Here is a 15,649-nt window from a genome sequence, read left to right on the forward strand (position 1 = left end):
CTTTGTCAGATAAGATCTAACAACCTGATAGCTAATTCAAATTAACTATCTTTTTAATTAATTATCAAATATAATTAATTATTTGAATAAATATCAATCTTTTAAATTCAAATCCAATTTGAACTTATCAGATTATCATCTCCCACTCAAATAAAGATATTTAATTAATTCTACTAATTAATTAAACCCAAATTTTCGAAATTAAATATTTAATTTATTATAATTTCAAAAAATTATAATTAATTAATTATTTAATTAAATTTCGAAAATTAATTTAATTATTTAATATAATTTAAAAAATTATATAATAATTAAATATTAATTAATTTGGTTAACTACAACTAATTTGTAATTAATTAATTAATCACCATTATCATATAATTGCATATTTGGCCTGAAGAACAAATTTCTTCTTAAATATGTCTTTAAACTATTTTCCCTTCATATCAACTCTTACCTTGAACAGTGTTGATAGAGCCGCTATGGGGATCTATGGACCTATAATTCCAAGCTCCAATAAATTTGAGATTATTAATTAAACTCTTTAATTAAATAATCTTAATTTATTAATCTCATGATTATTCCACTATAAATATGAGATTGAACTCTTGTAATTATAGACATTTCATTTACTGAGTACTTTATAATCATAAAGCGTCCATTGATTTAATCATTGCATACAACTTGACCCTCTAATAATGGTTCATAATTAATCGGGAATAAAATTACTGTTTTACCCTTTTAATTATGTCTTGTTTCCTTAAGTACCATTGACTCTACTAGTGAAGGTTAATTCATAACTAAATTATGAATTTGAGCTCAATAACCTTTCAGTCCCAAAATTCAACCCTTAAGAGAACCATCATTCAATCTCTTGCGAGAAGGTATAGATTCCATATCTGTACACTATGTCCCCAGCCATCTATATTAATGAGTTCCCAAAACAAAAGTTTTTAGCCTAATCATTCTGACAGACCCTAACAAGTGAATCAAAGAACTCATATAACATAAACAGGAGTTCATAGTAACCTCAGGATTAAGATCTATTTGTATATGATCATCAGTTGATATATTTAATTAATAATTCGAAACGGTATTTAACTAAGTATTAATAAACATATCTGGTCCAGTTCTATATATTCTCTAATATATAAAGTACCTCCACTAAAGTGTCCTACTACAATAGTGAACTAGATCTAGATCACATGTATTCATAATACTAGTGGACCGTACTTGCAGTAATTAATCTAAAGATTCCATAACTTTATTTTACTGCGAACTATTCAAGTTCATTTATCTCAAACACAATCCTCTCGTACTAATACGTGTTTGAGATTACATTCATGAACTTAGGAATTTTCCTGATATTTACATGATATTATCATAGAATAATATAGTCCATAAAATATATGCATAACAAATTCAATTTATTTATTTATTTCATAAAAACAATGTCTACTACATATGCTTTCAGGACACATCTCCAACAAATATAGTTCGGGTTGGAGCTAGGATATGGTAAGTATATAGTCTAGGTTGAAGCCAAGATAATAGTAATATAGTCCGAGTTGGAGCCAGGACAATGGTAATAAAGTCCGGGTGGGAGCCAGGACATTAACGATGGAACCAGATGAGGCCCGGATCCCTTGCTGATAATTTAATTGCTTAGTCATGATGTGTGTTAAATATATTTGAATATTTTGAGAATCTTTTGAGTGCATGGTATTATGATATGAGTGATATATTGTATGTTCTGGGAATTTTCTGAGTGCAGGTTATCGTGCTATGGGTGAACTTGGTTGTTAGAAACAACCAGAGATTTATTTCGGATATGGTTATATATCTTGAATGTGTGGAAATTTATAAATGCATGTTGTTTTAATATGTATGAACATTGGTTGTTGGGCACAACCAATGTGCTTGATTTTCTGCTAGGACTATTATTGAGAATTGTATGATAGGGTTGGAAATTATCCAATACCCTATGACCGGTAATGGTAACTACTCTAGGGCAACTCATTACCAGGTTTAGTATACTTGTGTGCAAGGCTATTCTTACTAAGCGTTTTCGCTTACCTAGTTGTTTCATTTTGTAGGTAAGTGCAAAAGCAAAGTGGAGAAGTCAGCACCGTAGTGTGCTTGTGAATATGTACATGTGGCCCGGCCTGGGGAGGTTTTGATGGAACGCCATTTTGAAAAGAAATGTTGGGAACTTGTTATTTCTTTTATAACATTTGTTTTGCTTTAACTCTGTGAAAAAGTAGTTGTAATTCTGTTTGCTAAAACTAAAAGTGTGTGCACACGATCTTTTAAAAGTTTTTTTATATGGATTTTTGGTACAATGAGTTAAAAGTAATTTTTTTTTAAATTTCCGCATGTTTTGGTCTTGTATGTTTTGAGGATTGTTACATTCATAGCCTAGACCAAATACCTACTTGAAAAATGAGGTATTGTTTTACCTTTTAATTTTAATTTAAACTATCGCTCGTGATTTTATTTGGATGATTTCTAACTTATTGTTTTAAATATTTCATAATTAGTTTACGAATACGACACCATATTTGGCTGACGAAATCAACGAGATATGGGATGAGTGGACTGAATCAATTATGGAGTATCTCAGTTAGCAAATGAGCAAGTTGGTGAGGAAACTTTACTTTAAATAATGTTTAATACTACCCGGTTTAGTAGAATTCAACGTCTCGGAGGGTAGGACTCGGTCCAGAAGCCTTTATTCGCTTGTTTTTTATGAGATTCTATATTGGTTGAGACTAGGTTATCGCTAGGGGCTCGGAACCGGGATCGTGCTTGAGGGTCGTTCTTATATACATTGCACTTGGACCTAAGGTAATAAAATTGCATCCAATACGTGATATATGTGATTAAGGCTTGGCCTGGTTATTGGTTATAACTATGAATAGGGTTCGGCCCCTGAGAATGAACGTGATTAAGTAATGTTTGTGCTTGTTGATTAAACACACTTGAATGCTCCGTGTCTGACTAGTTGTTTATTGATCATATGCATTGTCTGGGTAGTTAGGGCTCAGCCCCATTAAGGAACATAGTTATTACTATGGTTGTATTTAATTGGCTGAGATGTATGATTACTATGTATGCATACTTGTATTATCTGAAGTATGTTTATATGTATCTGTATCTGTTTGTCTGGTTATCTGAATATCTGGTTAAGGCCTTGACTTATTAGTCAAGGGCGGCAATAGCACGTTGTGTGCTGGTCGAGAGGCTTAGGCCCAATCAGGGACGTACTATTATGTGGCCGACCCAATGGTCATTGGAAAACAAAGCGCTTGGCAAGCTCTATGGCTAGTTACTCAGAGCTAAGGGCAAGGGCCCCAGGTGACTCTATGGTCACATAACTAGGGCATAGGGCCCCAGGTTGGCTCTATGGTCATCTGTTCAGGGCAGCGGGCCCCAGAATGATCCAATGATCATTTATTTGTAATTATATGCATGCATGCAAGATATGTATTTGGAATCTGTATTTACTATTTATGCACATGTTTAAGTTTTTTTGCTGAGCCTTGGCTCACGGGTGCTATGTGGTGCAGGTAAAGGGAAAGGAAAGCTAGACCAGCCATGAGTTGGAGAGCTTCGGTGGCGACGTGTACATATGCGGCTGCTCGACCACCACGGCCAATGATATCTTAGAGGAACTAGGGTTGTATCCCTTATTTTGCCGCTTAGGCCGGCTGGTTGTACTTTTGATTTTTATATACCCCTTTAAACATTTGTCTATAACATTTTGGTATCCCATGTATGTATTAAACTTTTAAATGAAAAGTCAATGTTTCCTTTGACCAAAATTGTTAACCCCAACCCTTGACATTAACCTTAGTTACACAGTTATAACCAAATGACTTGATTAGCAAGTCTAGCACTATTTAAAGTACACAGTGTAACGGTCCTGGATTAGGAGGACATTACAGTTTCAGATATAGATGCTCTGGAAGTATGTGTCAGATGCAACTCATTGTTAGGAGTATGTCCTAAAAGCATGTAAAAGACATTTATTATTTCAATGAATAAATAAATACAATGGTCTATTATTGTTATATTTAGATTATTAAATTATTGTTTGAATAATTTTTGCAAATATCAGAAAAATTCCATATTCATTATTAAGGATGTGATCTTGTATTAGTACGAGAGAATTAAGATCACATGAATTAATAAAAATAGGCAACAACAAATTGAAGTTGTGGAATTATTTAATTGGGGTTGTAAGAACGGTTTACTGAGTATCATGTTGATACAAATAATCTAGAATCAGATTATTGATGTGGTAAGACATCTCGGTAAATGTGCTTTATATAATATGATTATATATGACAGGGACCGATATGAATAAAAGTCTTTATCCAAAAACCATTTAATAATAAAGATTTGTAATTCATATCATAACTGATGATCATTTATAGATCAACCTAAATCCTGAGTGTTCATGAACTCCTGTTTATGTTTATTAAATCTTTTAATTCATTTGTTAAGGCTAATGAGGCTAATGACTTTTGTTTTGGAGATTTAATATTATGAATGACTGGGAACATGTATCAACAATACGGAATCTAATCTTTCCTAACGGGTCGTATATTGGTTCCCTTAAGGGTTAATTCTGGAACTGAATGATTTTGAGATCAAATCTATAATTAGATTATAAATTAATTGTTCACTAGTGAATTAATGGTACTTAAGGAATAAGAAGTAAATTAAAAAGGTAAAATGGTAATTCTTCCATTCTAATTTATGAACTAATTAATTAGAGGATTGAACTATTGTAAGATGGTTATATCAATGGACAGCTTAAAATAAGATTTCTGTAAAAGTATATCTATAACATAAAGAGTTCAATTCTGAATTTATAATGGAGAAATATCATAATTAATAAATTAACTATAATGATTAAAGAGTATAATTATTTAGTTTTAATTTATTGGAGCTTAATGTTTGTAACGCCCTACTCCCTTAGAGCCGTTACTAAGTGAATTTTTAAGACAAAACAGTGCAATGAACTCGCTAACCGAGGTTTTGAGGCAAAAGTGTGACTAATAAAAGTTAAGGCTGTAATCCTTGAAAATGCGTTGACTCAATAAAAACTTCTAGTTTTAAACAATTGGGATCCCAAAAATAAGGTTTGAAAACCATTTTCATCTTGAAGTAAGTTTACAGTTGATCAGTTATAAAATCATAGATTATTACAGCCAATTTCAAATAAACCCCCAACCAAAGCAGTCGGGCAGGCCAAACATGTACGCGTCGCATCACGCTCTCCGTACTCATGGTTGGTTGACTCAGTCTTTGCCCTACCTGCAACACGGAGCACCCGTGAGCCGAAGCCCAGCAAGAAAACTCATGCAGAACATAACATATGCAGTTAATACAGTTTATCATAACAGATAATCCACAGATAAACAAGTCAATCAATAGACTAAGCAAACACGGCCATGCCGCCCCAGAGCCTTACCAAAGCCCTGGGGTATCGGTTCTCACCACGAGGATAACTCATGTATCCCTTGGGTCCCACCCTGAATATAGCATCCCATGTGCTAGGTGTTACTTTCGGCCCACGGCCGCCCCGGCCTACGCCGTTCTCGGCACTTGCCGTTCATTTCATCATAATCACACATATAGTACATTCAAAATAATCATTCACACATCATGATTCATTTAAGGTTAAACATTTGCACACAACACAATCTGGGGCCATGCCCTGCAATCATCTCATCATGCAACATGCAATATAGGGCCATGCCCGGAAATCACACTATGGGCCCATGCCCTATCCTACGGGTGTTATAGTTTTCTTACCTTAGTTCCAAATGCTTTAAATAGAAAATGACGGCCCCCGAGCACGATCCACTTCCCGAGCACTAGCTTAACACCTAGTCACAACCAAGATAATGGATACCAATAAGATTAATCTCAAATGAGTTTCTAAACCAAGTTCTAGTACTCGGAACGTTGAAATTCACCAAACATTGTAAAAGACTCAACCCCGAGCACCCTAGGTTAAATTCCCAAGCCCAAATTCTCAAAATCCCAAAATTCCTTAAGCGCCGCGGCATGGCCTAACCATGCCGCGGCATGGCTCCCAAACAGAGCCACAAAATGCCCAGAAACAGGTAAGGGCCGCGGCCCTACATGGACCATGCCGCGGCCCGCCCTCCATCCTCAGCACAACTAAGCCTTCAAGGGCCGCGGCCCTCCAAGAACCATGCCGCGGCCCGACCCTTCGAACCCAGAAAAACCCACCATTTTCAAGCTTAAAACCTCACCTTAAGCCATCCCAAAGCTCCCAAATCAAAACCAATTAATAATCACAACATTAGGATGGTTTAAACAACACAATTCCACCAAAAATCCAACCTAACACTCACCAAGATCCCAATTCCAAATTTCTGAAATTTCAAACCTAAAACTCAAAACCAACCATGGAAATTCTCAATTTCAACCATCAAACTTTAATTTAAACCTTACCTCAGTTGTAGAATCATTTCCCAAAGGATCCCATGACCTATCTTCAAAGTTTCAAGCCTCAAACTCCACCTTGAACATCAAAATCCATAAACATTCACAACCCAACAAAATCTCAGAAATTTAACTTGAGAAAAAGAATTAATTGCTTACCTTTACCCTGATTTGTTCTTGATTAACTCTTGAGCTAAACCTCCAAATCCCACAATCAATTTTCAGAAATTCAAGCTTGATTTCTCCTAAGATTTCTGTGGATTCATGAAAGAAAGAGGAAAGAAAGAAGAAGAAGAGAGGGTGGAGGCTGGGTCGGTTTCTCTAAGTCTCCAAATGGTTTATTTGTTTTGTTTTTTATAACTTAAGCTGGTTACCTCAAGGTTCGGGGTACCAAAATATCCCCGAGGCAAAAATGGTAAAATCCCCCAGTATTCCCGCCTAGACATCCTAACCTCAAATATATCTCCAATTATTTATTTTCATAACCCAACATCAAAATACTCCTTGACTCGCTCAAAGTCAAACGTAATGCCCCGTTGTGACTTTTCCCCGCTATCCAGCTCTAGGATCGCCTCGTGCCGAAAGTTACACATCACGGATATACCCACATACCACTGTGGTCTCAACAATCATCACATATTAATACAGTTATGCCCAACATGGCCAAAATTACAATTATGCCCTTCTAACACAATCCGGGCCTACATGCATACTAATATACATAGTCATGCATCTCAAATAATCAAATAGTCACATAACACGCTTTAAATCATAACCATGCATTTAACTCATAAAATCACACATAAATCCCAACATGCCCTCCTGGCACACTAATCAAGGCCCTTAAGCCTTATTAGCGAATTTGGGTTGTTACAATGTTATAGGTCAATGGTCCCTGAAATGGCTCAAACAAACACTGACAAAGATAAATACAAAAATGGGTAAAAGGACTTATTTGATAAGTAAAATATTTTTCTATGCACTAAACATAATTATTGTATGATTATGTGTAATTAATTAATTGAGAATTAATTAATTATTTTGATTTAGCAAAAATATAATTAATTTTGAATTAATTTATTTTGGGATTTTTTGGTATTTAAATAATGATGAAAATTGGGAAAAATCACATGCTTTCCCTGGTATGAGGTGGGCGTGTAGCACAGTGCACAGTCACTGTGCTACACGCACAAGAAGGTTCTAGAATGATTTTGGTTCAACAATTTTAGTTATTATTATTTAAACAAAAATATAATAACTGATTAGTTATTTTTAAATGGTTTAAAATAACTAATATTATTCCTGTTTAATATATTGGATATATTAAATATAGGAGATCAGTTTTTCAGAGCGAGACTTTTTCAGTGATAGAAAACATATCGTGAAATCTCCCTGAAAGAAAGAGAACAGTGCTACAAGTTAGGTCCAAACATTATCAGATCTAATGTGTTGAGAACATCATATAAATAGATTTTATCTATTTTTGTATAACGAGCCCACACTCGTTCTTTGTGTGTTGAGAACATTTTGGAAGATCCTGGTATGAGATCTCAAGGATTTTTACCGTACAAAAAGATAGCAGTAAGGAAGGACTTGAGGTAATTTTCTATGGGAAATTTGATAAATCATGCTTACATTAGCTTAATAATTAAAATTTGAACCAAAGTTAACCACCCTATGATACAAATGCTTATCTTTCATTTAATACCAAAAATACCCCTCTCATAACAAAATCTCATACCTTTCCTCTCTAAAATCTTGCAAAAAAGATACACATGGGTAAGTAATTTTCTTTGATTCTTGTTGTTGTTGGTTGTTTTTATGATTTAGATTGCTGTTTAGATGTTGGATCTGTAGTTTGTTGGTATTTTTTGCTGTTTTTTGGGTGAAAATCGTGGTCTGTGAAAATCTGCGTTTTTTTGGGTTCCTTGAATTTTTTTCTAAATGCCCGATAGTGTCCGATATAGGCCCGATGCAGGGACGATATTTGTTGGGTTTCAAGGTTAGTGATGAGGTCCGATGGCCACCCGATGCTTGCCCGATATGTTTTGGTTACCCGATGGTCATTAAGGTTCGATGGCTACCCGATGGTTGCCCGATATTTATTTTCATTCTACAAACCCTTTAAGTACGATAATGGATCGATACGAGTCCGATGCATGCCCGATAGTTGTTATTAAGTTAATGCAGACCTATTAGTACGATTGTACACGATGGTACCCGATAAGTGCCCGATGCTTGCCCAATAGTACGATGGTACACGATTTTACCCGATGGTACACGATAGTGATAAAAAAACTTGATAAAAACCGTACCTTTCGGCTTTTCCCCTGCCCATTTCCCGTTCCCTCCCAAATCCCAACTCTTCACTCCCACAAAACCATCGAGCAACATAAGTACTCACACCCGACGCTTCTCTCTCCCTCACCCACCATCACCCGACGCTGCTCTCTCCCTCACCCGACGGTCGGAAAAACCCCCACCGGAGACGTAGAAAAACCAAGCCCCAACCCCCACTGGAGACGAAGAAAAACCAAGCCCCAACCCCCACCGGAGACGAAGAAAAACCAAGCTCCAACCCCTCACCGGAGAAGAAAAACCGACACCCCATTGCGCAAAAATGTCTAGGGTATGTGTTTTTTTTAATCTCTTCTCCATTAAAAAATGTTATAGTATGTATTGTTGAATTTGACTGTGTTAAATCTGACTGTGTGACATCTGATAAACCGTAAAATTTTGAAAAAAATTTCTGGGTTTTTTTAGAGGTACGATAAGGTACGATAGTGGGTCGATATGGGTACGATAGTATTTGTGTTTCTCATAACTTCAGGTTGAAGATGAGTGTACGATAGGGGTACGATAGTGGTTCGATGGTGGTACGATAGGTTGTGTTTTCTGATAACTTGAGGTTGAAGATGGAGGTACGATAGGGTACGATGTTGGGTACGATGTGTGCCCGATAGTGGGAACAAATTGTTGTGTATGTTATAATACGATGGTGTACGATGTGAGGTACGATTGTGCATGATAATGTTATAGTTCCAGTTTTCCATTGGTGTCCGATATGGTGCGATAGATTCTGATAGTTGCTCGATAGTATATTGCAGAATATAAAATTTGATGTTTTTTTTTGTTATTCTATTTAATTGGGTATTTATTTGTTTTATGCAGAACTTAAGACCTCCACAACTGATAGTTCCAGTAGAGGAACATTTTACGGGACGTATCACTTGGCGCGGCAGTTGGTACTTTCCAAAGATTAAAGCAAAATTTATACAGTGTGGTTTATTGGATAGGGTGAAGGAATCCCCTTTCAAACAGTTCTTCATGGCGGAACCATTAAATTTTTCTGGTGCCTTAGTCCATCAATTGTTGTTGCACAAATTCAGAGGGGAGAAGACTGACGAAGTCCAGTTTTATATTGGGAAAAAAAGATGTAGATTTAGCCAATTGGAGTTCGCTTTAGTTACTGGTTTAAATTTTGAGGCCGGACCGTCTGAAGCTGAGATTAAAGCGAAGACCACTTCGGATCGGTTAATTCTTGAGTACTTCAATGGTCATTCCCAAGTGAGCATAGGGCAACTGCGCAGAACTTTTGAGAGTTGTCAAATAGTTTATGATGTGTACAAGATGGGTTTGTGCTTATTAGTTGAGGGTGTTTTGAAAGGTCATGAGGAGAAGTTGATGGTTTGGACTGACATGCTGAAGATGGTAGACGACGTTGACTTCTTTTTCCAGTACCCGTGGGGGAAGATATCATACCAGAAGTTGTTACAAACTTGTCAAAAAGACTTTGTTGAAATGAAGAAGCATTTACAGAAGAAGATTGAGAAAGGAAAGACTCAAAAGGAGGCCAAGTACTCTATTTATGGGTATGCTGCAGCATTGCAGTATTGGGCTTTTGAGTCCATCATTGAGTTGGGTCAGGATCATGCTGTGAGATTGGGCCAAGGCATACCAAGAATGATCAACTGGCAGAGCAAGGAGAAAGTAGAGATACACAAAGAGCAACTTATTAAGTTGTTTGCCAAAAAGGTGAGCTTTTACTTTACTTTTGAATGTTCTATATTTTTTTCTAGATATGCAATTTTATGGGTACTGCACGATAGGAATACGATAGAGTACGATTTGAGTACGATTATGGGGTTATTTTGTGGTTTTTTGTCAACTGTTTGAAAACTGACTAAGTGGTACGATTTGGTACGATGATGGTCCGATGGGGGTACGATATGTATTCTTTGTTAATGTAGTAGTAGTGGTACGATATTGGTACGATGTTGTACGATGATGGTACGATAGTTAGCAAGCAATTCTCACTTACGGGTACGATATTGTTATGTTATGGGTACGATATGGGTACGATAATTGCATGATATGGGTACGATATGGGTACGATTGGGGTACGATAGTTTACCAATTGACATGATATATTGTTTTACTTTCCAATCTAAATATGCATTGTTTTTTGTGGCAGTTGACAGTATACCCCTACCTGTGTGCCCGACCTGCTGAAGAACAGTATGTGAGGACCCTTACAGACAATGAAGCCCCATTGTATGTGGACATGGGGTTAGAGGAACTAGAGGTGGGTCCCGATGGACAGCCTACACAGGAAGCCTTACAGAGCCAGGCTGAAAAGCTTGCTGAAAAGTTAGCTGAGCAAGCAGAAGCAGCAAATATTTTTAAGGAGGTTCCACCAGCTCAACCTGAGGCACCTGAGGTTCCCCCATCAACACCTCATGCCAGCACCTCCTCCCAAGCTGAGCAACCAGGCTACTCTATGATTTTGGCCAGGTTGGAAAAGGTTGAAGGGCAACAAAGTGCCCTTATTAAAGGTCAGTCCGAGATCTTGGGTCAATTGCAGAAGCTTATGACAATGATGGAAGATCTTAGTAGGCCAGTTCCAGATCCACACCCTCAGTCCACTGAAGAAGGCCCTCAGTCTCCTGTAGATGAAGACATTCTCCCTAACGATTACAGACCTGATGATGTAGATGATCACATTTTTCGCACACCAGAGGATATGCAAATTACTGTAATCGGAGATACTGAAGATTCTGAAGTACAATTCTTAAACATAGCTCCACCAGCACCGGAGAAGAGGAGAGAAAGAAAGAGGCCTAGGTGGTTCGATGAGTACACTGCAATGAGGAAAAGGAATAAGAAATCGAAGACAGCAGTGAATGTGGATCCATTGAGGGTTGTTGATGGTAAATTACTTATGACCTTTCACAAGTGGTTGCTTGGCACCATTGGGAATAAATATCCGAGGGAATGCTTCTCAGGGATACACGATGCTGCTTGGTTCCTGAAACTGCATACTCCGAGGACATGGCTTTCTGACTCTGTAAGTTTTCTATAACTTCATAATTAAATAATGTTGAAAATTTATTTAAATGTTTCTATATATAGTGGTACGATATGGGTACGATATGGTACGAAAGTAGTACGATAATTATAAGTGTCAAATTATAAACTGTTTATGTCAATAGTACGATGGTGGTACGACATTAGCACGATAGTGGTACGATATAATTTGTTAAGTAGTTACTATTACCATCATAATTTTAGAATTTGTAGTGGGACAATTTAGGTACGATGGTAGTACGATAATGTACGATGATGGTACGACAGTGGGACGCTAGTGGGTACGATGGTGTATAATACTAGTTTTTGCCATAAAGGTACGATGATGGTACGACATTAACACGATATTGGTACGATAGAAGGTTTTATTGTTACTATATTCATGTACGATTGGGGTACGATAATGGTACGATTGGGGTACGATAGTTACTATATTCATGTCTGATAGTTTTTTGTTTGTTTATTTTGGTACGATATTGTGGTTACTGACTTAATTTTCCTTTAATGTAGCATTTAGATGCAGCATTCCATCTCATGAGGAGGCGTCTAGAATTTTATCCTAACGTGTACCCTCAGAAATGTGTTGTTATGCCTACAATTTTTCCCGAATCATTGAAGGGTCGGTGGGACGCTTTTCCAGGTTCTGACTACTCTAGATTTAGTTGGGATGACAGTATATTGGACCTGGTTAGGGGTGATGCAGTCCAGTTCTTACCGAGTTGGCAGAACAAGGAGTTCATTTATTTTGCCCTCTTCTTGAAAGACCAAATGCATTGGGTAGCTGTAGAGGCAGACCTGAATGGGTGGATGCTCAACATCTTTGACTCCAGTATTGGATCAATTTCCGAAAACGATTTGATCAGCTTGATGGTTGACTGGTGTACCATTTTCCCGTCGGTCTTGCGACAGTCCGGTTTATTTGAGAACCATGACGTTATACTCGCGCCTCAGTTGACAGCATCAGAGAGTCAGGTCAGACCCTTCGATTGGAAACTCATTCCACGTGAATTCGTACCGCAAACAAAATCCAGGTGAACTTTATTAAATATCACATATTAATTATTATTTCTTAATTACAAAACTTTATTAAATTATTGTTTATTTTCTAATGCAGTGGCGATTGCGGATGTTACGTAATTGAGCATATTGAACATAAGCTTCTACAACTACCATTTGATGATGTAACTGACAATAATATGAAACTTTTTAGGCAAAGGTGGTGTGTAGACTTATTTTACCAAAACTTATGTTGAACGGTCTTAATTTTTTTGAATTGTATAATTTTTTTTATTGCTCTTTTTGTAATTACTACATTTTAATGTGCTTAATCTTTGCATCGTACTATCATCGATCACTATCGTACTCTATCGTACCCTCACTTGCCTCACAAATTTCACGAACAGTCCTGAAACCATACCATCGTACCATTATCGGACCAATATCGTACATTATCGTACCATAATGTCGTACATTAACTATCGTACTACATCGAGCAACGTCGTACCATATTGTAAGATACATTTAAATAATCCTACAACAAACAATATCGTGCATTGTCGTACCGGCATCGTGCACTATCGAACCAACACTGGATTATTACATATTTAAGAGTTTCATAATGGAGAAAAAAACAGAAAAAAACTATATTTAAGATGCTAATATTTCGTTCTTGAGCAGCAGCACATGCATGTGGACAAGGAATCTTCATGATTTGGAATAGGCCGCAACTGCATTGTCGTGCCTCCAAATCAACTATACCACCGCTCTGAACTGTTCCTCCGGGGTGGACATTAAATGTATAAGGTCCAGCTCTGTCGACGCTTAAGAACCGAGATTTCTCAAATTGACATGACAAGTCCCCCTCCATAACTGGTGATAGAGTCGTGCTACACTTTTCAGCGTTTTCCTTTCGAGTAGCAAACCATGTTTGAATAGTAAACCTGATGAATTCAACAAAAGCAGTGATCGGGAAGGCTCTTGCGTCCTTAGTTTTGCTGTTGAAACTTTCAGCCCAATTACTTGTCATTACATTGTAACGGTCCCCTGGAAAGTACGCACGAACCCATCTTTCAAATCCAATGCCCTCAAGATATAGTGCAACTCGAACATCCATTGCTTTTATCTTTTCAAATTCTCTTTCAAAATCTGTCTTCTTATACGAGTATGCACAACTGTAAATATGATCCGTGAAGCAATCAGTCTTGAACTTGCTAGCCACGTTCATAATAATGTGGTGGTAGCATGCGCCATGGGGTGCATCAGGGAAGACAAGTTCCAAAGCATGAACAATGCTTTGATGCCTATCCGATACGAATGCTAAGTTCTCAACATCACCAATCGCTTGTTTCAACTTCCTCATGAAATAGGTCCAAGAGTCGTGGTTCTCACTGTCAACCATTGCGAAAGCAATCGGAAATATGTGGCTGTCTGAATCCAATGCCACGGCACACAACATTTGGCCACCATACCTAGTTTTCAAGAAGGACCCATCAATACATATAACAGGTCGACAAAACTTGAATCCCCGCCTACAAGCACCCAGAGAAAAAAAGCAATACTTGAAGCGACCCTCGTCTACCTTGAAATCAGTAATGGAATCGGGATTGTTCAACCGCAGCATGTGCAAGTACCCAGGTAACTTCGAATATGAAGCTTCAGGCGTACCCCTAACTATGTGGAGTGCTTTCTCTCTGCATCTCCAAGCCTTCTCATAACTCATTTCGATCCCGAAAGAATTCTTCATATCTTCTCTTATTTTGGAGGCTAAATAATCTGAACTGTTAACTGAGAATTTATCCTTGATCAGTTCGGCAACTACCAAAGGTGATGCTTGACGGTTATCTTTTTTTCGAACATCGAGGGAACATGTGTGTACATTTTCAAATGCTGTCACCTCGAACATGTTAGAAAGTTGCTTCTTCTTCCCTCTTAACCTCCACCCACAATCAGGATCCTTGCATGTAATATACCAAACATCAGTACCAGACTTCTTAACTATAAAGTTGAATCCCTTCTTCATTGCAAACAAGCCAGCAACCTTTTTTAAATGTTCCTTGTCTCTGAAAAACTTTCCTAAATGAATCTCCCCGCCCGATGTGCCACCCATAGATATATAGTGACTATTATCCTCAATGTCTTCTCTTGTAAACATCTGAGCTTTGAATTTACTATAATATGTCGAAGAAGAGAGTGGATCACTAAATTCTCTAGCATCATTTGTTCCGTCTGGACGACTACTACTAGTACCAGGTGTTTGGCGATCTTCTCTACGGGGTCTACTTCTACATGTTGTTTGCCTCGGTATTTGGTACGATAGTGGACTCAGGCTCAAAGCTTGAGAACGGACCTCTGTTTCTTGGTCGTCATTGCCCTCAAAATCATTTTCAGGGTCAGGACAATCAGGAAAATCATCATGAAATGGCATCTGTGCTACATGGTCAACTGTTGGTATGAAAGGGTTTGATTCAGGTATAGCAGTGGCTACCAGCACCTCCGGATTTGTTTCTGGAACATAAGTCCCAACCTCACTACGAGTATCCTTAACAGTACTTGGTGGAGGATTACGATCAACAATGATATTCTTCTCCACCAAAGTCACAAAAAGGGGAACAAATTCATCTGGCTTCTTCAAAAGCATTGACAAATATAAGCTTACACCCTTGTCATTCCTTATAAGTTCAGGCCGATACATTAACCCTTTCATGTACTTATAATTCACTTCTAATTTCAGGTCATACTGCACTTTGTCAACCTCCAGCTCTGAGTACAGAAGTTCAACAAGTTGTGAGTAAGTTAT

This window comes from Humulus lupulus, chromosome 5 (genome assembly GCF_963169125.1).
Source record: "Humulus lupulus chromosome 5, drHumLupu1.1, whole genome shotgun sequence".
In the NCBI taxonomy this organism is placed as follows: Eukaryota; Viridiplantae; Streptophyta; class Magnoliopsida; order Rosales; family Cannabaceae; genus Humulus; species Humulus lupulus.